This window comes from Emydura macquarii, unplaced genomic scaffold (genome assembly GCF_026122565.2).
Source record: "Emydura macquarii macquarii isolate MOO-44397 ecotype Brisbane River unplaced genomic scaffold, CSIRO-AGI_Emac_v2 contig_2473, whole genome shotgun sequence".
Lineage (NCBI taxonomy): Eukaryota > Metazoa > Chordata > Testudines > Chelidae > Emydura > Emydura macquarii.
Window position 1 is genome coordinate 12174711 of NW_027132610.1, and position 22542 is coordinate 12197252.

Below are 22542 nucleotides of genomic sequence, written 5' to 3' on the forward strand. Positions count from 1 at the left end.
ATATAGTCTCAGACCACAGCAAACCAAAAATATCACAAGAACTCAGACCTGAAAAAGATCTTCCTGGTGAATACCAGAAGGAGTATCTGATATTTGCAATCATCTTGATGAAATCAATTATAATACAACAGAGGAATAGGAAGACTCTGTATGGTCAGTTTTGCATAAAACAAAAAGTGGAAGCACAAGATTATAGTGCCAGACAACTGATTAGTTAGTGAAGCAGAGCTTGAAGATTAGCCTCAAAATTTCAATGAATTTGACAAAAATCTTTGCAAATCAAGTAGGAAGAGACAGTGGTTTAGAGTTTAAAAAGCCCCATATTGTTAAATGAAAATATCAACACAATGTACCATTGAAGTCCGTACAGCACTATTAGACAGATGTTCACTATATTTACTATTTATGAATGCTTTACTCATGCAGCTAAATGACAAATGTGGAGCTCTAGTTTTATTGCTTTGCTGCCGATGCAGGTCAGCAAATACAACCAGTGTGAACTTGGAACAAACGATTAGTCATGACTTTTTATATTTACCTAATGATAAAGTTAAAGGGACTGAAGTCTTCATTCTCTTATGCCATTTTCTATAGGTGTAACTAAGTGGAGCATTGGGTTCCATGTCTCCAATGAGCACTAGCAATGGAAGAGATATTTTTCTTTGGTAATCTCCTCACCAGTGATCAGCAAACCACGAACAAGAGCTAATGTGTTCACAAGTGTTGCAACACAGTACCTGATATGTCCACCTCTCGCCCCCACCTACCCACCTGGTGCATCAGTAAAACCTCGACCTGACCTTATTAGGCCATTAGCTCACTCCTCCTGAAACTGACCTTATTAGGCAATTTCCTCGCTGGTCGGCTCACCACCCAGCCAAAGGTTTGCCCTGGTTCAAATGTCTCCCCTCCAATCAGGAGTAACCATGGTCACCTGAAGCCATTAGTATAAAGCCGGGGCATGCCCCAGGCTCCAGCGAGAGAACTCACCGTCTGCCAGACCCATCAGCTGGCCTGTCTCTTTCTCTCCCGCTCTGGACTCCAAGCGCGAACGCGAACGTGTAAGCCTGCTCTGTGTTGCTGTTTAGCTTCTGGGTGTCATGTTACAACTCTTCCTTCTGAGACTGGTAAGATCCTAACCCTCTCTCTCTTTTACTTTCTGTTTTAAACTTGCGCCTAAAGCAACCGCGCCCCCCCCCCCCCCCCCCCGTTGCTAACCTTCTCTCTCTTTTAGTTTCTGTTTTAAACTTGCTCTGAAAGCAACAGCCGCCCCCCCCCATTGCTAACCCTTTCTCTCTTATAGTTTCTGTTTTAAACTTGCTCCGAAAGCAACAGCCCCCCCAATTTGGCCCCCCACAGTTATGTGTGCCCGTGGCGTAATGCCACAGGAGGGGGGAGTGAGGAAAACCAATTTAAACACCTCCAATATCACCTCCTCACAAGTAAAAGCCAACCCGACATCATTGAATGGGTGTGTTCCATCAGACGGGGACAAGACTGCCGGTCCTACACCGGTCCCCTGACGGTGGCGGACGCCGGGTGTCTTATGTACGCTCACTCGACCTTGCGGGCCATGCCCGCTGATAGCAGCCTCCACCCCCACTGCTCTTCCGCGGGAGAAAGAGCAGCCGACTCCGACCCTGAAAAGCTCTGGGCACATTGTTCCCAAGTAATAAAATCGAGCGTGGGCAGCCTACCCAAATTGAACCCGAGTCCCCGAGTCTACCCCAGGTCCCCCGGGCACGCCCTCCTGGTACAGTTAATTGCGGCCATGGAGGACGTTAAGAAACCCAAAAAACTGTGACCAGATGTTTACAAGCCTAAGGACATAGTCTCAGTGCTTTATCGTACCTTGGGGCAAACCTTAGACAAATTGACCATAGTTCACGGAGCCCTTACGACTGCGCTCCACACTACCCCCCCATCCACGGATAACCCTTCCCCGCCCCAAGTTGTACCTGAAATAACCCCCATAAAGGACCCGACCCCCAATACCCCCAAACCCCCACCATATGAGAACCCGCCACTCAATCCCCAATTCCCCGAGTCCGAAGTCCCATAGTTATACCCGCCGTTACCAGACAAGCCCTGCCCCTCGGCCCCAGCTCCTGTGGTCGAGGTACTGCCGGTGGTAGTCACGTGCAGTAAGACCGACGCACAGGGTGTAACCACTCAGATTACTGAGGCCTGTACCTGAACCAAAGCCGAATTAAAAGATTTCCTCCGCGAGACGGCTCGCGGACCAGACGAACCACCACTAGTGTGGCTGGGGCGCCTTATGCTAGAAAATGGGCAAGACTGGGTTGACCACGCCGAAGGAACCGCCATAGCCCGGACCGCTAGTTGGTCCCGCGGATTCCCAGGACACCACATTACCTCCAACACCGTTTGGGCACTGTGCACCCCAGTGGTAGCCCTTCTACATCTTTGTCACACATGGTGTGGTACACATATCCCAGAAGGCAGCATAAAAACCCCGCAACAACTAATCTACGTTATAGCCGGGGCTTCTGCCACGGTATGGAACCCCCAAACGCACCCCATAGGCCTAACCCAAGCACAGCAGGCATCACCTATTCCATTCCTGCACATTACCGACATCACTCTAATCCCCATCGATGAAGGGGCAATAGACAGGGCCTTGGAGGGGTGTAATCTAGCAGACACCGGCACCGTGTTATGGTTGCGGGGATATAATGGGCGCCCTATCAGCCAATTATACGAGGCCGTGGACCGTGTTAAGTGCCCCCCGCCCCCGACCTCCAGACAGGCATTGGTGGCAGAACCAAAGCCCCCCCCCCCCCCCCCCCCCCCCCCCCCCATCTCGCCCGGCAAGTCACGATTCCCTGAACACACTAAGGCCGAACGGGCCATGTTCGAGTTCCTCCTTAATCAAAACCTCACTAAGGAAGCAATTCGTAAACTGTCCGACGAACAACAAAAAGCCCTAGCCCTTAGGTTGGGATGGACGGAGTACGCCACGCAGTCAGAAGAGCAGGCAAAAAACGGGCCACAGCCGGGTGTCTAGCCAACCACAGAACCCTCCCACACGACACTCGGCCGTATGCCACCCTCTACACTGCCAGTGGGCAACCGATCTCATTCCTGTTGGACACGGGGACACAAGTGTCGATCATTAAAGCCCAAGTGCCACATGTGCCCACTAAAACAACCTTCTATGTCCAGGGGCTTAATAGCACAGAATCACGCCCCCTTGTTCGGGTCAAGCTCACCCACAAAGATCACACGGTCGTTATTAAGGCCCTTCTAGGCGACCAAAGTCTCCTTGGGGTCGACGAGATCCGGACATTTAACTTAGCAAATACTGTGTGTAGCGTCCTGCCCGTAACAACAACGCTCGACACACAGCCCCACTCCCCTCAGTTAACGACTCCCACGTCATGGCGGTTTCAGGCCATCCCCACCCCCCCCAAAGGACAGCCAGCAATCCGCCAGCTCCTTGTCACGCTTCTGGACCAAAACAAAATTGAACGCACCAGTGCAAGTATTTACTTGTCCAGCGCGTGGGGGGTCCCCAAGCCCCACGCCCCTGACAAGTTTCGCATGGTAATCGATTACCGACATGTGACCTGTGGGTCTTAGACCCCATACTGCCCCTCTCCCTTGTATATAGTTCGGTTATCTTTTTATATTAGTCAATAGAGAATCCACTTAGGTGGGGTTAAAAGTTCAGCCCAGGTGGCAGTTGAATTTAAATATGTATTAGACAAGGACCAATCAGGTCGTCCATACAACATTAGAGGGCCGTGTGTATAATCTAAGGGCCGTGTGCAGAGTCCTTGGGGGCCGTGTGCAAAGGTCCTCTGAGGCGGGAAAATCCCGCACTCTGATTGGATCTCAGAGTCTTCGGAGATCATATAGAAGACCTAACCAACGGTTCTCTGTGTGTGCGCGTGTGAGAGTGTTCGGTTCTGCGTGGTGGGTCTGTTTGATGTGTGTTAGGTTTTGATATCATCGCGGGAGGTAGATCTGGTTGTAGGAGCGGGTAGGATAATATCGAGGACGAGAAGAAGACGAGGAAAACCAGGACGAGAAGCAGACGAGTAGACGGGAGAAGACATCGCCAGCCCGGTGAAGCAAGAGCGTGAGCGTGGTTTAAAATCAAAGAGACACTTACCTGATTGGATCCCTGCCCCATCCTAGTTTACATGTGACCCTGTTTCCCCCTTTAATAAATCAGTTTGTTTTCGAAGCACATTCTGACTGTTATATTCTTCTGGTCCTGCGGGCCTCTACCACTGGGGTAAGGGGACCCTCCTTCTGCGAAAACTTGGGCTTAGCCAGCGACACCCTTGGTCGTGGTGCTAACAGACAGGCCAACCTTCGTATCCAAGCACTGGCCTTCACGGCCCAGTGGGCGATCCCTCAAATCGAGTGTGTTCTAGCCAATAGCAATAACCGCTGGGGGTGCACCCTGGATCTCAAACACATGTTTTATCAGATCCCTATCCGAGACCAAAAGGGAGTGCTCAACTTCGCATTTGAAGGGGCACAATACCGCTGGCGAGTCTGTCCCCAGGGGTACAAAATTTCCGCAGCCTGCGCCACAGAAGCGTTAAGGAGAACACTGGAAAAGGTCCTAGCCCCCCCCCCCCCCCCTTCCCGCTCCGGGGTCCAGCTCATCCATTACGTGGATGATATTCTCATTTGTGGGCCCGAGTATGGGCTCGTCCTACAAACCACCCAGGCTACCCTCGATCAGCTAGCCATGAATGGGTGGGATGTTAATACCGAAAAAAGCGACCCCGTCCCCTCCACCTCGTATTGTTACCTAGGACTCCAAGTCCAAGAACATAACATAGGCCACATGGTCCCAGTGTCTCTCTCTGCCTGGGTTAATCAAGTCCCCACTACCAAGCAACACGTCCAGCAAATTCTGGGTACTCTCAATTACCACCGCCAGTTTTTTCCAGCCTCTTTGGTACCTGGCTTAGCCCTTCTGCAGCAGTGCATAACCCACCGAAAGGGGCACCCTTGTGGACCCCTGAGGCGGCCGACGCCCTCCAGGACTTTGTCACCTGGTTCCACTCTCGCCCCACCTTGGCCCGACGGGACCCTAACGTCCCCCTCCGTATAGACGTTTTCGTCTGGGAAACCCACATTGGGTATACTGTAGTACAAAACGGCCAGGCCATATCCAATTGGTCACACAAACTCTACGGTCCGGAACACCGCTACGGGGCCGTGGGTAAAGCGCTCCTGACAGTGCAGGCTGCTAAAGAATGGGCCAAGCTCTCCCCAGGACACTTGCAGGGACCCCATGTTGGTCTTATCCCCTGGCTCACATTTACTCCAGCCCCTCAGTTCAGGAGGGGCCTCTAACACCTGGGAAAAACTTGTCTACACGGTCCAAGAGGCATTTCGTAGCTGGGCCTTTAAATCCATCCCCACCCAGCAGCTCGCCTCTGCACCGCTGGCTGAAGAAAGTGGCTTTGACCCATGGATCGTTTCTGACGGGGGCACGTCCCCCACCCCTAGGGCGGGCATGTTGTGCTCCAAATGCTCCACGTTCCAAGCAGAACCTCTGCCCCCCCCGGCCTCGGCTCAATTAGCTGAGGCCACCGGGGTCCACCTTGCCGCCCAGCACCTGTCTCAGTTTCACCGAACCAGTCGGGTAGTTCTGGGGGTTGACTCCAGTTATTGTCTGGCCATACTCACGGGGGAGGGCGAGCCCATGGCCCATGCTTCTATTTCGGAGGAAATCGTAAACCTGTCTGCGAATACAAAGTGCTCTTGGTTTGTCACCCATTGCCCCTCCCACCGGCCTGACTCTAACCCCCTGCACTCCAAGTTCGATCTACGCCTGCGAGAATATGTGTTCCCCCTCGCAGTCGCGGCCAACATTACACGCGATACCCCCACCCCTAATACCTTTGCACAGTGGTTGCACACTGAATGGGGGCACCTTCCCCCTTGGGCCATGTATAACGTTCTCACGGGCCACGGGCAACGGTCCTCAGATGTGTCCCTTGCACAGTGTATCCACAGTGCGCAGGCCTGCCTCAGCTGCAACCGAGCTCGAACCATGAACCAGCCACGATTTGAGCGAGGGGCTTTTCGCCCCGAACATTTTGCCCCTGGCTCCACCTGGCAAGTAGATTTAATAGGGCCCTTGCCCAGGTCCAAATCTCACCCCAAGGGGGTCGTAGTTGTAGATCTGGGGACCTGCCAAGTGTGGTGCCAGCCACTAAAAGTCACCACTGCAAAAACGGTTGCTGCCTCCCTCACCCTCCTGGCGGCTACATGGGGACTCCCCACAGAAGTACAAACCGACGGGGGACCCCCCTTTACCAGCAAGGGCCTTGAGGCACTCGTTGCCTCGTGGGGGGCAAACCTATATGTCCACCTTAAGTATCACCCTGAAAGCAACGGGGTGGTCGAACATAAAATCAGCACCCTTAAATCCCTCCTCCGGTCCGCCCTTGACGGGGGGAGATTACAAAGGCTGGGAGCGCCATCTCCCGCAGGCTCTTATTTCCATGAATCAAGCCTACTCCCGGTGGCCACATATCACCCCCCTGCCACGGGACCCATGGAAACCGGTCTATTCCCCGGGACAAGCCGTCTGGGTCCTAGAGCCCAACGCCTCAGGTACTTGTGATCCGGTCCCCGGGACCATAGAACGTTCCGGGATTTACCCCAATACATATCGGGTTCTCTTGGTGGACACCCCCACTACGCAATTAGTTCATCATAATTGGTTAAATGTTCGTTCGCAGTGAACGCCCGGCGCGGGGGCATCCAAGCCACATTGTCCATTTTTCTTTTCCAGATATGTATTGGTGCCACCGTCGTTGCCAGAGGTCTGAGCCCTCTTCAAAATCCCCTCTGGGACTGGGAAGAAGCTTATGTCCAGCAGGAAGTTTTGGCTGGGAATCTTTCCCATGTGCCCTCCGACCATAAGTGCATCGTCTGCTCGGCTCCCATGGCCCTGCGTGGTGGCCCTCCCTTCCAGTGGCATTTTTTTCCTTTTAATTTGATCAACCATATGTCCCATTTATACTGTAATGCTTCCTCCTTTGCTCGTGACTTTACCTGTGGGTCACCCCCCCCTCCCAACCATTTGGCTCCTGTCTCTTTTAGCTCCCTTTTTCCCAGCGCTTTGTGTGTAGTTTTTTTTGGGTAGCCCCCCGTCCCATTCCCTTGGTTCCTATTCCAGTTGTTCCTTCCTACTACTTCCCCCCCCCCCCCCCCCCCGCCCCGGTAGCTAGTTCTACTCTCCAGTATAATTTGTCGTTCAAGGCCCTAACTCTTGTTGCTCCCTCTGTAAAAAGGTTTTAATCGTCTCAGTCGGCTTTTCTCCTGGAACCCAAAAAATCCCCCTCATCCCTAAGTTTTAATCTTTTACACCCCCCCTACTGGATAAGGGGTTTCCCCTCTGATGGCCACCCATACCGTGTCCCCCCTCCAGCTCTGGTACTCACAGCCTTAACTTGGCTGCCCCTTTGGGATCCCCTCTTTTCACAGCGATGGAACCTCACTCTAGTACAGTTCCTTCCCCCTAGCCCCCCTTCCTCCCTTGCCCTACCCACCGGATCAGTCTTTGTTTGTGGGGACAACATTGCCCGTTCCCGTCTCCCCACCCGTTGTTCGGGAATCTGTGCCATGAGGCAGTTACAAATCACAGGAGGGGGCCTCTATCATCACCCTCCCCCGCCTGTTCGGCCCTTCACTAAGCGTGACACTCACGCCCAGGAGCAATCAGGGTGGACCCAGTTTTCATCTGCTGTTGATTCCTTTTTCTGGGGGTATGTTCAGTTCAACCCCCGCAGCTATGCCCTAACCATGGAACAAATTAACGCTCTTTCCTCATCTTTGGAACGTCTCACTAACCTCACAGCTCAAGGTTTTTCTCAAACTGAAACCTCCCTCACCATTCTTGGAGACTACGCTGAACAAAATCGCCTTATGTTACAAACTCTATTGCAAAAGGACTTTTGCCTAGCCTTGGAAGATTTAGATCCTCGTTTTGCTGGCCGATGCTGTCTGCGCCTCAAGCCCGGGTGGAACAACCTGACCCACGTCATCAGTGACCTCACGTCTTTGTCCACGCAGGTCCGGGAAGATCACGAACGCTGGGACTGGTGGCAAACCAGCCTCACCTCATTGGGACTTGGGTAGTGGGCTGCCTCACTCAAGCATTGGTTAATCCTTGCATTGTTTAAGTTACTTGCCCTTATTGTCGATATTTCCCTCGTCAAACATATTATTTCTAAAACCGTTGCTGCTTTACCTTTGCAAGTTAAGTATACTCCCCTCCCAGTGGAGGAAGATCTGCAAACCCTGAGCCCATTTCTGTATTGTTTAAGTCGGTTAATCGCTTCGTGCTCGGACTCCTCCCCTCTTCCCTCTGTTCACCTGGCCTCGTGGGGTCTGTGGTGTAGCTGTGACCGGTGGGTGCTCGGGCTGGCCACAGGGGCATGTTGCAACACAGTACCTGATATGTCCACCTCTCGCCCCCACCTACCCACCTGGTGCATCAGTAAAACCTCGACCTGACCTTATTAGGCCATTAGCTCACTCCTCCTGAACTGACCTTATTGACCTTATTGAGAGCAGCTGTCTACCTGACCTGTAGCACAGCCTCGCTGGTCGGCTCACCACCCAGCCAAAGGTTTGCCCTGGTTCAAATGTCTCCCCTCCAATCAGGAGTAACCACAGTCACCTGAAGCCATTAGTATAAAGCCGGGGCACGCCCCAGGCTCCAGCGAGAGAACTCACCGTCTGCCAGACCCATCAGCTGGCCTGTCTCTTTCTCTCCCGCTCCGGACTCCGAGCGTGAACGTGTAAGCCTGCTCTGTGTTGCTGTTTAGCTTCTGGGTGTCATGTTGCAACTCTTCCTTCTGAGACTGGTAAGATCCTAACCCTCTCTCTCTTTTACTTTCTGTTTTAAACTTGCTCCGAAAGCAACAGCCACCCGCCCGTTGCTAACCTTCTCTCTCTTTTAGTTTCTGTTTTAAACTTGCTCTGAAAGCAACAGCCCCCCCCCCCCCGTTGCTAACCCTCTCTCTCTTTTAGTTTGTTTTAAACTTGCTCTGAAAGCAACAGCTGCCCCCCCCCCCGTTGCTAACCCTCTCTTTTAGTTTCTGTTTTAAACTTGCTCTGAAAGCAACAGCCCCCCTCCCCCTTCCTCCAACTGTATAAGTAAAAAGTAATCTAGTTTTTATATTCCTGTTGTTTTAATAAAATCCTTAACTTTTCAATTGATTCATTATTGACTCTGGGGGATCATCATTTACCTGTCGGGACAACAAGCTGAGGCATTATGGCTGGCGGTTGCATGCTATATGCAGCCCCTTCTGGTGTAATACTGGTAAAATAGTGCAAATAATTCTTGAGGTTGAGGGAGGGCTATGAAGGAGGAAAGAATGTTTGACAGAAAAGAATTAGGACACTGTTTCAAGTGCTACAGAGGAGATCTAACGGAAGAGGACTGGGAAAGCAGAAAGGGATGTCAGAGAGAGAGAAAAAATATGCTGGTATAGGCGAGATCATGTAAGGCCTTGAAGTTGTCTGAGTCTGAATTACATGCAGTAAACATCTAAGAAGGGACTTAAGGGATTCGGGATTGTTCAAATATACATTGGAATAGATCTAGATATTTGAATTAAATATCTACTGATACCTTTCAATTCACATGAAAGAAAGTTGAACAATATATTACATATTCTTAAGTCTCGAAGTTTTTACGACCACAAAAGTACAACAATACAACTCAGTTAATAAAATATAATTACCCATCAATTCATATAATAATTACACCAGGTTTTCACCATATTCTTAAATATACATAATTGTAATTGTTAGGACATCTCAGATTTATTTGACATTATTAAAATGGAAAAGTGCTGTGGCAACAAAGTATTTAACAAAGTTATAAAAGAAATTACTGTTAAAAAGATCTAGGGGAAGAGAGAGTTCAGGTTAACCTTACATGTTATGGGCTGAATTCTCCTGTTACACCAGTATAATTCCACTGAAGTCAGTGAGGCTGACCTAGCGTAACACTGGCCCTACACTGTATTGTAACACCTAAGTATAACTGCATCAAAATAAAGGTGATGAATCAACTAAATTATATGCATTTATCTCACACACATAAACATTACTTAAACTAAATTCAAAGCACAGGCTTTCAAATAACAATTACTTTTATTAGAGAGACCAGATAGGTGAGACAATATCTTTTACTGGACCAACTTTTGCTGGTGAGAGAGACAAGCTTTTAATCTACACAGAAGAGCCTTGTGTGGCTTGAAAGCTCTCTCTCTCTCTCACCAAGAGAAGTTGGTTCAGTACAAGATATTACCTCACTTTCTTTCTCCCTCTAATATCTCAGGACCAACAATGCCTACAACACTGCAAACAATTACTTTTATTGACATAAGATGTTTTGCAGATAAACAGACACTCATTGAAAATTGATTTTATTAAAAAGCAACAGGACTCAGACCTAGCAGTGCCATTTGATTATTATATCAATTTATATTAAGTGACAACCAACAACATTTTCCTTTTAGTCCTACCACTAAAAATCATATAAAAGAAGCAGCAGACAGGCATTAGAATGATACATTGCACTTCTAGAGCACTTTCAGTCTGAGGATCTCAGTGAGCTTTACTAACAATTTAATTAAGCCTCACATACAGGAATTATTTCCATGCCACAGACCTGACCTGAGATTTAAGAGGCCCATGATCAAACCCTGAGTCTGTGTTATAGCTAGAACACAGGGGCATGTCACTAGAAGTCTGTGCTCTAACCAGTAAAATCACTACTCCATGTGCAATGAACACAAAAGCTTGTGCTTGCAATTAGCCTGACACTCGCACATGAATACCACAGTTCCCAGTGCCCAACTTACAGGAGAGGGATGTGGTCAGCTAGGAGTATTTTTTGCCTGCGGTAGCTATCGATGAGTGGGTGTGTATGAACATATAGGGAGCCTGTTCCTTACCATGTGAATCCCTAACAGGTATCTGCCATGGGGCAGCTCTGTTGTGAAATGTCCTGGGAGACCAGAGCAGCCGAGGCCCCTTGGCCGGCAGATTGACTGGAGTAAAGGGCTTTGGGTGAAATAGATGGGCTGGGATTTCTGTTTGGTTACAGGCCTGGGACAAAACAAGGTGGGGACGTTAGCACAGGCCAGGGCAGTTCCAAAACCTCCCCTCCCCCCCACTTTAGCACAGGCCAGGGCAGCTCCAGCCCTCCCCGCGCCGTTTAGCACAGGCGGGACAGAACCAACCCCGCCCCATCCCATTAGCAGCCAGGCACAGGAGCTGGGGAGACAAGGGACAAGCCAGCCTCTAACGGCTTCTCTCCTCCTGATTCCACAGCCTTGGGCGCTGGCCAGGTAAAAAAGGGCGGGAAGGGACCGAACAGAACCCTGCCTGGCCCTGGCCCTACACTTCCCCGGCCCAGGCGCGTTCGACAATGATCTCCTTCTAACGGATCCTCCGCGCGTGCGTCCGGCCACCCGCCCGCAAACAATAACTAACGAACAGCCATTTGGTTCCAGTGTAGCGCGCGTGCGCAGCCTGAAAGCGCGGCTCAAGCTCGCTGCCGCCCTGGAAAGGCGTTTTCGGCTTTACATACGGTGACTGACAGGCCCTCCGACTGGAGGAAGGGTGGGCCAAGGCCCCGCCTTCTTGGGCCAGCGCCCCGCAGTGCGCGCGCGCTTCTTATTCTCAGGCTTCCGGGTTCTCTTCCGGTCGCGTCGGTGTGCGCGCGCATCTTGTGATGTCATGTGTTAGAAGGGGAGGGGTGTAGGGCTGCTGGCTCGCGGGGATGCAGCGCCACCGGGTGGTCTGTCTCGTGAGACAGCAGCTGCGTCTGCGGCCCTAGAGCGCGACCTAACGTTCCGGAAAAGAACCGCGCCGCGGCCGCAGGGAGGAGTCCTGCCTCGCCGCGGCCCTGGCGGGGGGAGCGCGGCAGGAGCTCCGCGGCTTTGTGTGTGGGGCGCGGAAGGAGCCCCCGGCCCCGGGGGGCGCGCGGCAGCGAGGAGCCCCCGGCCCTAGGCTGTGTGCGGGGCGAGAGGGGAGCACGCGGCAGGGAGGAGCCTTCTGGCCTGGGGAGAGGGCGAGCGGCAAGGGAGGGGGGAGAGAAGGAATCAGGGAAGGGCCACCTCGGTGACATGGACCAATGAGGATTCCCTGCAGCGAAGCAGCAGCGAGGAGCTGCCTCTGGGTGGGGGACATAGAAGTAGGAAACTGCCAACACATTTACCCTGCCCAAAGGGAGCAGAAGCCGCTGCCAGGTTGTTCTTAGGGCCTGTGACATGGAGACCCGTTTGTGGTTCACTACACCGTGTCAGGCTGTCAGCAACTCAGCAGGCCTGACATACTGCACCTTACATACTGGTGTCATGAGACTTAAAAGATGACACATAATAAATGTATTGTTTGAAATCTAATAAGACACTGGTTATTAATGTCACTGTGCAATGTTTGTAACAATTCAGTGAAAATACAGATATGCTCTGATATTGTGTCCTGGAGACTGTCAACTGGCAAAGGTGACAAAACAAGTTTCTTTATAAGCGGAAGAGGGGAATATGGTAGCAAATGCCCTGTCCAGGAAAGAGGGCTCTGAGTTGCTGCCTCTGGGTCAGCTAGTGGCTAACCTTCCCCCAGCTTTGTAATGGAAGGAGATGTGACCACATAGGCATGTGATGGGGAGCTAGTATAGAGGTTTGTCCTAGTTTTTAACATTTTTTCACTTGCGGATTCCTTAAAAATATTGAATGGCAGTGTGAACCTGTCTGGAAATTCAACTTGTGGTCCGTGGACCTATACCATAAAAGTCTTAGACTGAAAACTCACTGAACAGTGTGTGTGCGCCACATGCACCGGTGTCAGAAATTTTTCCCCTAGTGGTATCTGTAGAGCTGGCTCTAGCACCTCTGCAACAGTGTGTGAATGCACCAGTGTATAGGGCGCTGCCGATTCCCCTCCCTCTCAGTTCCTTCTTGCTGGAACTCTGACAGAGGGGAAGGAGAGTGGGTTGTGGACTGGACATGAGCAACACATCTTGAAGGACAACAGTTACAAAGGTAAGTAGCCATTCTTTCTTCTTCAAGTGCTTGCTCATGTCCATTCTGAAGGTGGGCTGGAGTTTACAGATGTGCTGATTGCAACACTGCTCTGCCAAAGCCAGCATTGTCCCAGGCCTGCTGCATAATGGCATAGTGGGATGCGAAAGTATGCACTGAAGACCAGGTTGCAGCTCTGCAGCTGTCCTGGATTGGAACCTGAGCCAGGAAGGCTGCTGATGATGCCTGTGCTCTTGTTGAGTAGGCCGTCAAGGAGGCCAGAGGCGTAACTCCCACTTGTTCATCGCATGCTCGGATCCAGGCGGTGATCCAGGATGAAATTCTCTGCGATGACACCAGCAGCCCTTTCATCCATTTGGAACCACAACAAGGAGTTGCGTGGATCTACCAAATGTTTAGTCCTATTGACGTAGAATGCTAGAGCCCTCCTCACATCAAGGATGTGGAGTCACCTCTCGTTGCTGGAATTTTGGGAAAACTCTTTAACGGGGTTCAGAGGTCAAAGCCTTGATCAAAGCCACCACGAAAGCCATTTTCCAGGACAGATGTAGGAGAGAGCAGGAAGCTGGAGTCTCAAAGAGCGGGCCCGTCAGCCTAGAGAACACAAGGTTCAGATCCCACTGGAGTATTGGGTCCCGCACTGACAGAAAGAGCCTTTCTAGGCCCTTGAAGAATCTGGCTGTCATCTCAGGCGAAAAGACCTTTCTACCCTGTACAGAGAAATGAAAGGCCAATATGGCCACTAAGTGTACCTTAATTGACAACAAGGCCAAATCTTGTTTTAGATGGAGCAGGTAATCCAAGACAGTTTAGATGGATGATTTAGAAAAGTGTCCAATAGTGAGCTATCCTTGCACCCCTGCAGGCAACAATCTTGTTCCACCTGGTGGTGAGTAGATCCACTAGGGGAGTGCCCCACCCCTGGAAGATGAACCTGGCTACTTCCAGGTGCAACGACCACTCGTGGTAAGAACAAAAGATTCTGCTGAGGCTAATGTGTTTCTGATACCTGGGTGGTGCATAGCTTCCAGGTGAATTTCTGACTCACGTGGAAACTCTAGAGACATAGTACCTCTTGACAAAGAGCTGGGGATATGGCCCCCTGTTGTCTGTTGATATAATACATCAAGGCCATATTGTATGTGAGTACCTGAACCACCCTGCTGATGAACTGGAGCAGGAACCCTTTGCAGGCCAGTCAAATTGCCCTGAGCTCCCTGACATTGATATGCAAAGTTAGCTTGTCTCTGGTCCAAAAGCCCTGAGTCCGAGGGAACCCTGGTGAGCTCCCCATCCTAATTCCAAGGCAACTGAAACCAATGATAACGTTGGATGTGGGGCTGTGAAAGGTACTCCTCTGAGCACATGCCGGGGCCTTGTCCACTACGATAAGAGGTAAGTATCTGTGTCGGAACCATAGTGACTGTGTCCAGATGATGTCTGGATTGGGGATACACTGATGCCAGCCACATTTGCAAAAGTGTGAGGTGCAGTCTGGTGTACTGGACTACATAGGTGCAAGCTGCCATGTGACCCAATAGACTGAGGCATACTCTCAGTGGTGAGAGGTTGGGTTGATACTTGGGCTATAAGTTTTGACATGGCCAGGAATCTGGCTTTCGGTAAAAACACTGTGGCCTGTGTAGAATCCAGGATCACGTTGATAAATTCTATTCTCTGGACTGGTATGAGTGTTGATTTTTGCTCGTTTATTAACAGGCCTAGCGTTTGGCAGGTGGCCCGAACGACCTCAATGCTGCGCTGGACTTGCATCCTGGAGCGGCCCTTGATGAGCCAGTCATCCAGGTAGGGAAAGACTTGTATGCCCCGCTGCCTGCTAGGCAGCCACCACCACTATGCACTTGGTGAACATGTGTGACATGGTTGATGGGTCGAAAGAGAGCACCATGAACTGATAGTGTCGCTTTCCAACCACGAAACATAGGAACCTCCTGTGGCCTGGGCAGATAGAAATATGGAAATAGGCGTCCTTTATATCGAGGGCAGCATACTAGTCACCTGTATCCAGGCAGGGAATGATGGAGGCTAGAGTGATCATGAGGAACTTCAACTTCTTAAGATATATGTTTAGGCCTTGCAGGTCTAGGATTGGTCTCAAGCCTCCTTTTGCCTTCTGGATTAGAAAGTAAGGGGAATAAAACTCTCTTCCCTTCAGTTCTTGAGGAACCTTTCCATGGCACCTGCTCACAAGAGTGCCTGTACCTCCTGGGTGAGAAATCACTCGTGAGAAGGCTCCCTGAAAAGGGATGGAGAAGGTGGGAGCAAGATGAACTGAAGGATGTACTCGGCTGCTACTGTATTTAGAACCCAGCAGTCCAATGTTATAGCAGCCATTGCCAGGAGGAAAGCGGTAAGGCAGCATGAAAATAGGAGGGAGTCTGGATCCTGGGTAATGGCTAGTAGGTCACCCTCAGAAGTATTTTCAAAAGTTCTGTTTGCCCCCAGGGTTGTAGCGGCTGGAACTTGACCAGCAGGGCCATGGCCAGCGATTGGCTCTGGTGTCTTTTATGACCCCTGTTCTTTCTCCTGTAGGGGTCTCCTCTCGGCTGGCTCCTGAATCTCTGTAACTGCTGAGGCCTGAAATGCCACCTAGTTGATTAAGGGGTGTAAAGTGCTACGGAATGCAACATAGCCCTGGAATTTTTCATCCTGTGCAGTCTAAAGTTAATCTGAGCTGCAAACAGGACTGCACCATCGAAAGGGAGGCCCTGGATGGATTGTTGGACTTTCGATGAGAGACCAGACAATTGAAGCCATGATGCCCTTCTCACTGACAGAGCGGATGTGTGGTTCTGGTTGCCAAGTCAGACTCATCCGAGGCTGCCTGTAGGTAGGCTCTTGCCACTGCCTGACCTTCTTCCAGAATGGCCTTGATCTGGTTGGATGCCTGTGGCAGGAAGTCTGAAAACTTTTCCTATGACTACCAGATGTTATAATTATATTTACACAACAGGGCTTGTTGGTTAGATATGCGCAGCTGCAAACTAGCCATGGAATAAACCTTATGTCCAAAAAAGTTCTAACTTTTTTGCATCCTCATTTTTCGGGGTGAAACCTGCCTGTCCCTGCCTATCCCTTTTCTGGCAGCTGTTACCACCAACAACCCTGGGGAGGGGTGGGTGTAAAGCTATTTGAACTCCTTCATAGGAACATATTTCTTCTCTGCCTGCTTGGACATAGGGGGTAGAGTGGCTGGGATCTACCACAGGTTCTTCGCAAGTTTCACCATTCCCTTGTGAACAGGGAGGGCCACCCTAGATGGGGCTGCCGCTGCCAGGATGCCAAACAGGTCATCCATGGGCTCTCTCCAGTTCCTCAACCTTACGCCTCCGGTTCGCTGCCACCCGTTTCAGTAACTGCTGATGAGCCTTGAAATCATCAAGTGGGACAGTGGTGGAGGGTCTTACCACGGCTTTGTCTGGTGATGAGGAGGATGAGGCTGATAGAGGCGGAGGAATAGGGTCGCCCTCCCTGGTCGACATAGCCTTCTCTGGGTCTCTGTAAGGGCATCCTCTTAGTCTGAGTCTCCATCTAGGTTTGGTGCTGGGTGAGCGGCTGCCAATGTCCATAGCAGTGAGGCTCCAGAAAGGGAGTATCCTTGTGAACCTGTGGTTGGAGGAAGACTCCATGGGTTCCAGAAGAAAGAGGATCCAGGGAACTACAGATCAGTCAGCCTCACTTCAATCCCTGGAAAAATCATGGAGCAGGTCCTCACGGAATCCATTTTAAGGCACTTGGAAGAGAGGAAGGTGATCAGGAACAGTCAACATGGATTCACCAAGGGCAAGTCATGCCTGACCAACCTGATTGCCTTCTATGAAGAGGTGACTGGATCTATGGATGTGGGGAAAGCAGTGGACGTGATATACCTTGACTTTAGCAAAGCTTTTGATACAGTCTCCCACAGTATTCTTATCAGCAAGTTAAAGAAGTATGGGTTGGATGAATGGACTATAAAATGGATAGAGAGCTGGCTAGATCATCAGGCTCAACGGGTAGTGATCAATGGCTTCATGTCTAGCTGGCAGCCAGTCACAAGCGGAGTGCCCCAGGGGTCGGTCCTGGTGCCAGTTTTGTTCAACATCTTCATTAATGATCTGGAGGATGGGGTAGATTGCACCCTCAGCATGAAGACACTAAGCTAGGGGGAGTGGTAGATACCCTGGAAGGTAGGGATAGGATACAGAGTGACCTAGACAAATTGGAGGATTGGGCCAAAAGATATCTGATGAGGTTCAACAAGGACAAGTGCAGAGTCCTGCACTTAGGACGGAAGAATCCCATGCACCGCTACAGACTGGGGACCGACGGGCTAGGCAGCAGTTCTGCAGAAAAGGACATGGGGGTTACAGTGGATAAGAAGCTGGATATGAGTCAGCAGCGTGCCTTGGTTGCCAAGAAGGCTAATAGCATATTGGGCTGCATTAGTAGGAGCATTGCCAGCGTATCGAGGGAAGTGATTATTTCCCTCTATTTGGCATTGGTGTGGCCGCATTTGGGGTATTGTGTCCAGTTTTGGCCCCCCCCCCACCGAAAGGATGTGGACAAGTTGGAGAGAGTCCAGCGGAGGGCAAAAAAAATGATTAGGAGGCTGGAGCACAAGACTTATGAGGACAGGCTGAGGGAATTAGTTTGTTTAGTCTGCAGAAGAGAAAAATGAGGGGGCATTTGATAGCAGCCTTTAACTACCTGAAAGAGAGTTCCAGGGAGGATGGAGCTAGTCTGTTCTCAATGGTAACAGGTGACAGAACAAGGAGAAATGATGTCAAGTTGCAGTGGGGGAGGTCCAGGTTGGATATTAGGAAAAAGTTTTTCACTAGGAGGGTGGTGAAGCACTGGAATGGGTTACCTAAGGAGGTGGTGGAATCTCCATCGTTAGAGGTTTTTAAGCTGCGGCTTGACAAAGCCCTGGCTGGGCTGATTTAGCTGAGGTTAGTCCTGCTTTGAGCAGGGGGTTGGAATAGATGACCTCCTGAGGTCCCTTCCAACTCTAATAATTCTATGATTCTATGATTGACCTTGTGGCCATATTCCCATCTGGGATGACCTGGGGAAGTCTGCAGCCGTGGCGGCAAGCTGTCCCTTGGGTAGGAGCACCTCCTCTCCCTCCAAGTCTGAACTGTCGCTTGCCCTTCTGAACCATAGCAGGAGCGTGGACACTCCAGTTCCGGAGAGTGGTGCCTGGAGCATGAACGTCACTCATCTCGCGACTGGCTCTTGTCCTTGGGTTTCTTGTAGGGGCTCGGCGACCAGTGTCTGGAGACTGGTGGAGAGAGCCCGACTGCTCATGGTGCAGCTCTGTGGACTGGCGCCGTGGGTCTGGAGACCAAATCAGAGACTGGCACCTCAGTGTCGAGGATCACTGCGGAGGTCTCATTGTTGGTTTCCCTCTGGAAGCTCCCATGGGTGAAGGCAGTGCCAGGAATCTTCCTTCTCGGGGCAGTGGAGGCACAGAGATGGCCAAAAGGTCCTTCATCGCCTGAAAGGCCTCCGGCGTTGTGGGCGCCATCAGGTGCTGAGTGTTCCTGCTGCTCCCTGGAGTCAGCGGTGAGTCCAGTGTTGGGCTCGAAACCTGGATGGGTGAGGGTATCTTGTGAGTTGATCGGGATCGGCAGCCCAACATGGGTCTCACCTGGTCTCCTGTGCCTGTCTTCTCCCTTCTCAGTGCCAGCGAGTGCCCCTGCTTGGCCTGTGCTGCCTTCTGTTTCTTCTTAGGCACTGGAGATGGCAATTGGTGCCAGGAAGATGATGGTGCTGAGAGGGGGCACTCTGCACAGGATCCGATGTGCTTGGCACTGAGTCCGACCGGCTTGGTTCCACTGCCCATCTAAGTGTTGATTCCATTAGAAGTGCCCACAATCTAATGTCCTGATCTTTCTTGGTACGGGGCCTGAAACCTTTGCAAATTTCACACTTTTCCTGCACGTGAGCCTCTCCCAAGCACTTCAAATAGCACTGGTGCAGGTCGTTGCCTGGCATAGGCTTACACGAAGCACAGGGTTTAAAACCCGGAGACTGGGGCATGCCCCATCTCTGGGCCGATCTCTAACCTAACACTATTACTAACACTAACACTTAGCAAACAATTGAACTATGTACACTAGGACACAATGAAAACCACTAGCTAGAAGAGCTTGCCAAAGCAAGAGAGCGTTCCAACAGTCACAGGCTGTAAGAAGGAACTGAGAGGGAGGGGGGCCGGCAGCGCCCTATATACTGGTGCATTTGTGCACTGCTGCAGAGGGTGCGAGAGCCGGCCTTTCAGATGCCACTAGGGAAAAACTTCCGGTGCATGTAGCGCGCACATACCTAATTGGAAATGGACATGAGCAAGCACTTGAAAAAGAACCTGCAATATTTTCAGATGGAAAACACTATACATGACCAATGTGTTGTTAACATTCCTAGAGCCTTAATGTTCATAGCTGGTAAAAACAGAGCTGGGAAGGATTTAGAGAGATAATTTAAAGACTGGACCAGATTTTCTGAAGTTTATGTGCAGCTGCACGTCCAAGTGCATGAGAAACTGGGAGCTGTGTCCATTACTAAAAATTACAGTACAGTTACATGATCTCATACAGGCATGGTAGTTGCTCACACAAATAGCTACTTATATGTCTGAGTGGTCCTTTGTACATATTCATTACACACATATTTCTGAAAATCAAAGCTATAATATCCTGAATGGGCAAACCGTCCTCTTGTGGCACTGCAGAGAGATGTCAGAACAAATACTATGACTACAGAGATTGACTCTGCTCAGTTTCAGGGCAAAACTCTCAAATCCCTATGGTAATTTAATTCAGATATTCTGCCATCTCCATGTGTGCAAAACTTAAAGATCTTAATGGATAATTTAGGCCATATTTTTATCTGTGAATGTCAAATTTACCCAAACTCCGAGGTCTGGGCCATACTGGCTATCAGAGCTGGTATCTGCTCTATGAGAGAAGAATAACCATTTACCGCTATTGTAAAATCTACCTAGCTCCTATGAATAGTGAGAATGAATTGAGCTCTGTGGGTGCAAGAAGACTCTTTAGCTAAAAGCACAATTAACCCAAACTCCCTGTGGGTTTCACACACATAGGCAGAGCACAATACTATAAATTGCACATACCTTGAAGGATCTGATGTATTTAGCTGTGAATTATAGGGCCAGTTTCTCTCTTAGTGATCTGGCTTTTTGGGGTGCAAAGAACCAGAAAACAGGTTAATCTGCCTAGTGGGTATACACAAGGTGTGTGGTGGGCAGGGAGGGGGCCTGGCTGGACATTTCAGCCACTAAAGATTAGTCTAAGAGTTGATCCAATGACACCAGGGGAGGGACTGGTGTAGAACTAGCCCCAGAATCAAACAGCCCCAGAATCCCTTGCACCTCATCTCATACACTGCTCAGGAGAAACTGGCAGCAGCAAATCTAGTTCATGTTATTTAAATTAGTTTGTAAACTCCTCAAGGCAGGTACTTGTGTATTGTACAGCACCTAGCACAACTGATCTTAACTGGATCCTTTGGGCACTACTGTATTAATCTGTATTAATAAATTAATACAGATAATAATGCCCAAATAAAAGTCAAATCCCTATTCTTTCCTCATAATAAAAATCAAATATGAGATTGCATATCAAAATTACTTAAAATAGTTTTTAAAAAAGCAAGCCACTCAATGTTTGTTTCAAAATGTTCCAGATGCATATCTACTTATTAATAGGCTTCTCATTTTCATTATTTGAGATTTATATCTTGTAACTTAAGTGATAAATATACATTCTAAGTTGTTTTCTTCCATTAAATGTATTTGTACTTAAGATAAGCATGACTTTTAAATAATTTTTCACAATTTCCAGGTCAGAACTGCATTTTTGTAGCGTAAAATTTGTACAAATACTCTTTGAATAAACTTGCAAATCTTGGCTTGCCCAGTAAAATCACCATGATATGGAAATACTCAGGGAAATCCTATAGAAAAAGAAGAGTACTTTTCACTTCCTTACCTCAGGCACTTGTTTCTGAGAAGATTCAAATTTAAAAGGGCAATTCACTCCTGGTCAAGAGATTGGGAAGAAATACACTGGAAGAGACCTCTTGAGAAGTTTCATCCTAAATGATAATTTTATAGGATTTCTTTCAACTCCTTCAGTACTCTACTACATTGTTCCCTAATAAAGAGGATATTGGTTTCTTTGTAGCTTCTCCTATTTACTACTTGCCTAGACACAAGATCCTGCCATTTGTTCGGTGCAAGTAGCCTTAGTTCCCTTCTAACTCCATATTTTGCAATTGTTTTACTTCACCAATACAAGAAAAAAAAACTTCAGTCTGAATAAACAACTACATTTCTAGATAGAATGGAATGGATCAAGGACAACTATGCCCGGATGGGTAAGACACTTGAAGTGGAAGTTCTGGTGACTTTCAGCAGGCTACTTCTTGTCCCTAGAAAAGGAGAGTGAAGCTGTGTCTAGACAATGAAGATCAACAGATGGCTCAATGATTGGTGCTATAAGGAATGTTTTGGTGCTATAAGGAATGATCTATCATGGAGAGGCATACATAGAAAGAAGACTTCTTGACTGATGGACTCCACTTGACTGATGGACTCCACATGAACTTGAGTACCTGGGGTATTAATCTGGCACAACTAATAACAAGGGCTTTAAACTAGGAGGTGAGGAAAGACAGTTTGGAGAGACTCATGAAATCTCCACATATGGCTTCAGTACACAGAAGGAAAATCAGCTGAATGAAGATATAGTAAGGGATAAAGGACCATTACAAGGCAAGAGTATGGACAGCAAGGAGAAAGAAAACACAAATATTGATTGGAATAGTAGTCAAGTAGGTGTTACTGTTAGTGAAAGAACTACATTGAATCCATCTAGAAAACAGAGTGAGGTCTGAGTGAAACAACTGAAATGCTTGTACATGAATGCAAGAAGTCTGGGTAATGGAGGAACTGGAACTAATGTTGCAGGAGGTCAAACCAGATATAGGGATTACGGAAACACGGTGGAATAGCACCTGTGACTGGAATTCAGGTTTTGAAGGGTATGTGCTGTTTAGTAGAGAGAGGAATAAAAGGAAAGGTGGTGGGGTAGCATTGTACATCAACAAAGCAGTAAACTGTTAAAAAATAAGTGATAGCATGGACAAAACAGAATCTGTCTGGGTCAAATCACTTAGAGGAATGATTGTAAAAGAGGTTCTATTGGGATAGTGTTCAGGGTCTGCTGTCGATAGCCCTCTGCTGGTTAAGACTCAGATATGGATAGATATTTCTTTAATAATATTAGAGAAAGAAATACTTTTGATAATAGAGTCATAATGGGAGACTAACTTCCTGTATATAGATTGGAGAATAAATGCTACTAATAATGGTAGAGCCCAGTTATTCCAGTATGCAAATTTACTGGATAGAAGACAGTTTACTTCATCAAATCATCCC

The 22542-nt window shown here is 49.2% G+C and overlaps 1 protein-coding gene and 1 long non-coding RNA gene across 3 annotated transcripts in view; one reads left to right on the forward strand and one right to left on the reverse strand.

Moving 5' to 3' along the window:
* STARD13 (StAR related lipid transfer domain containing 13) overlaps positions 1 to 22542 on the reverse strand; it is a 375055-nt gene that overhangs the window by 330719 nt on the left and 21794 nt on the right. The window lies entirely within an intron of this gene.
* On the forward strand, positions 8748 to 16099 carry LOC137162827 (uncharacterized). Of its 2 annotated transcripts, none has more exons than XR_010922514.1 (3): positions 8748 to 8873; positions 14793 to 14879; positions 15627 to 16099. It is a non-coding gene; the product is annotated as an uncharacterized lncRNA (long non-coding RNA). The 2 variants fall into 2 exon arrangements; XR_010922513.1 differs by lacking the exon at positions 8748 to 8873 and adding an exon at positions 11126 to 11375.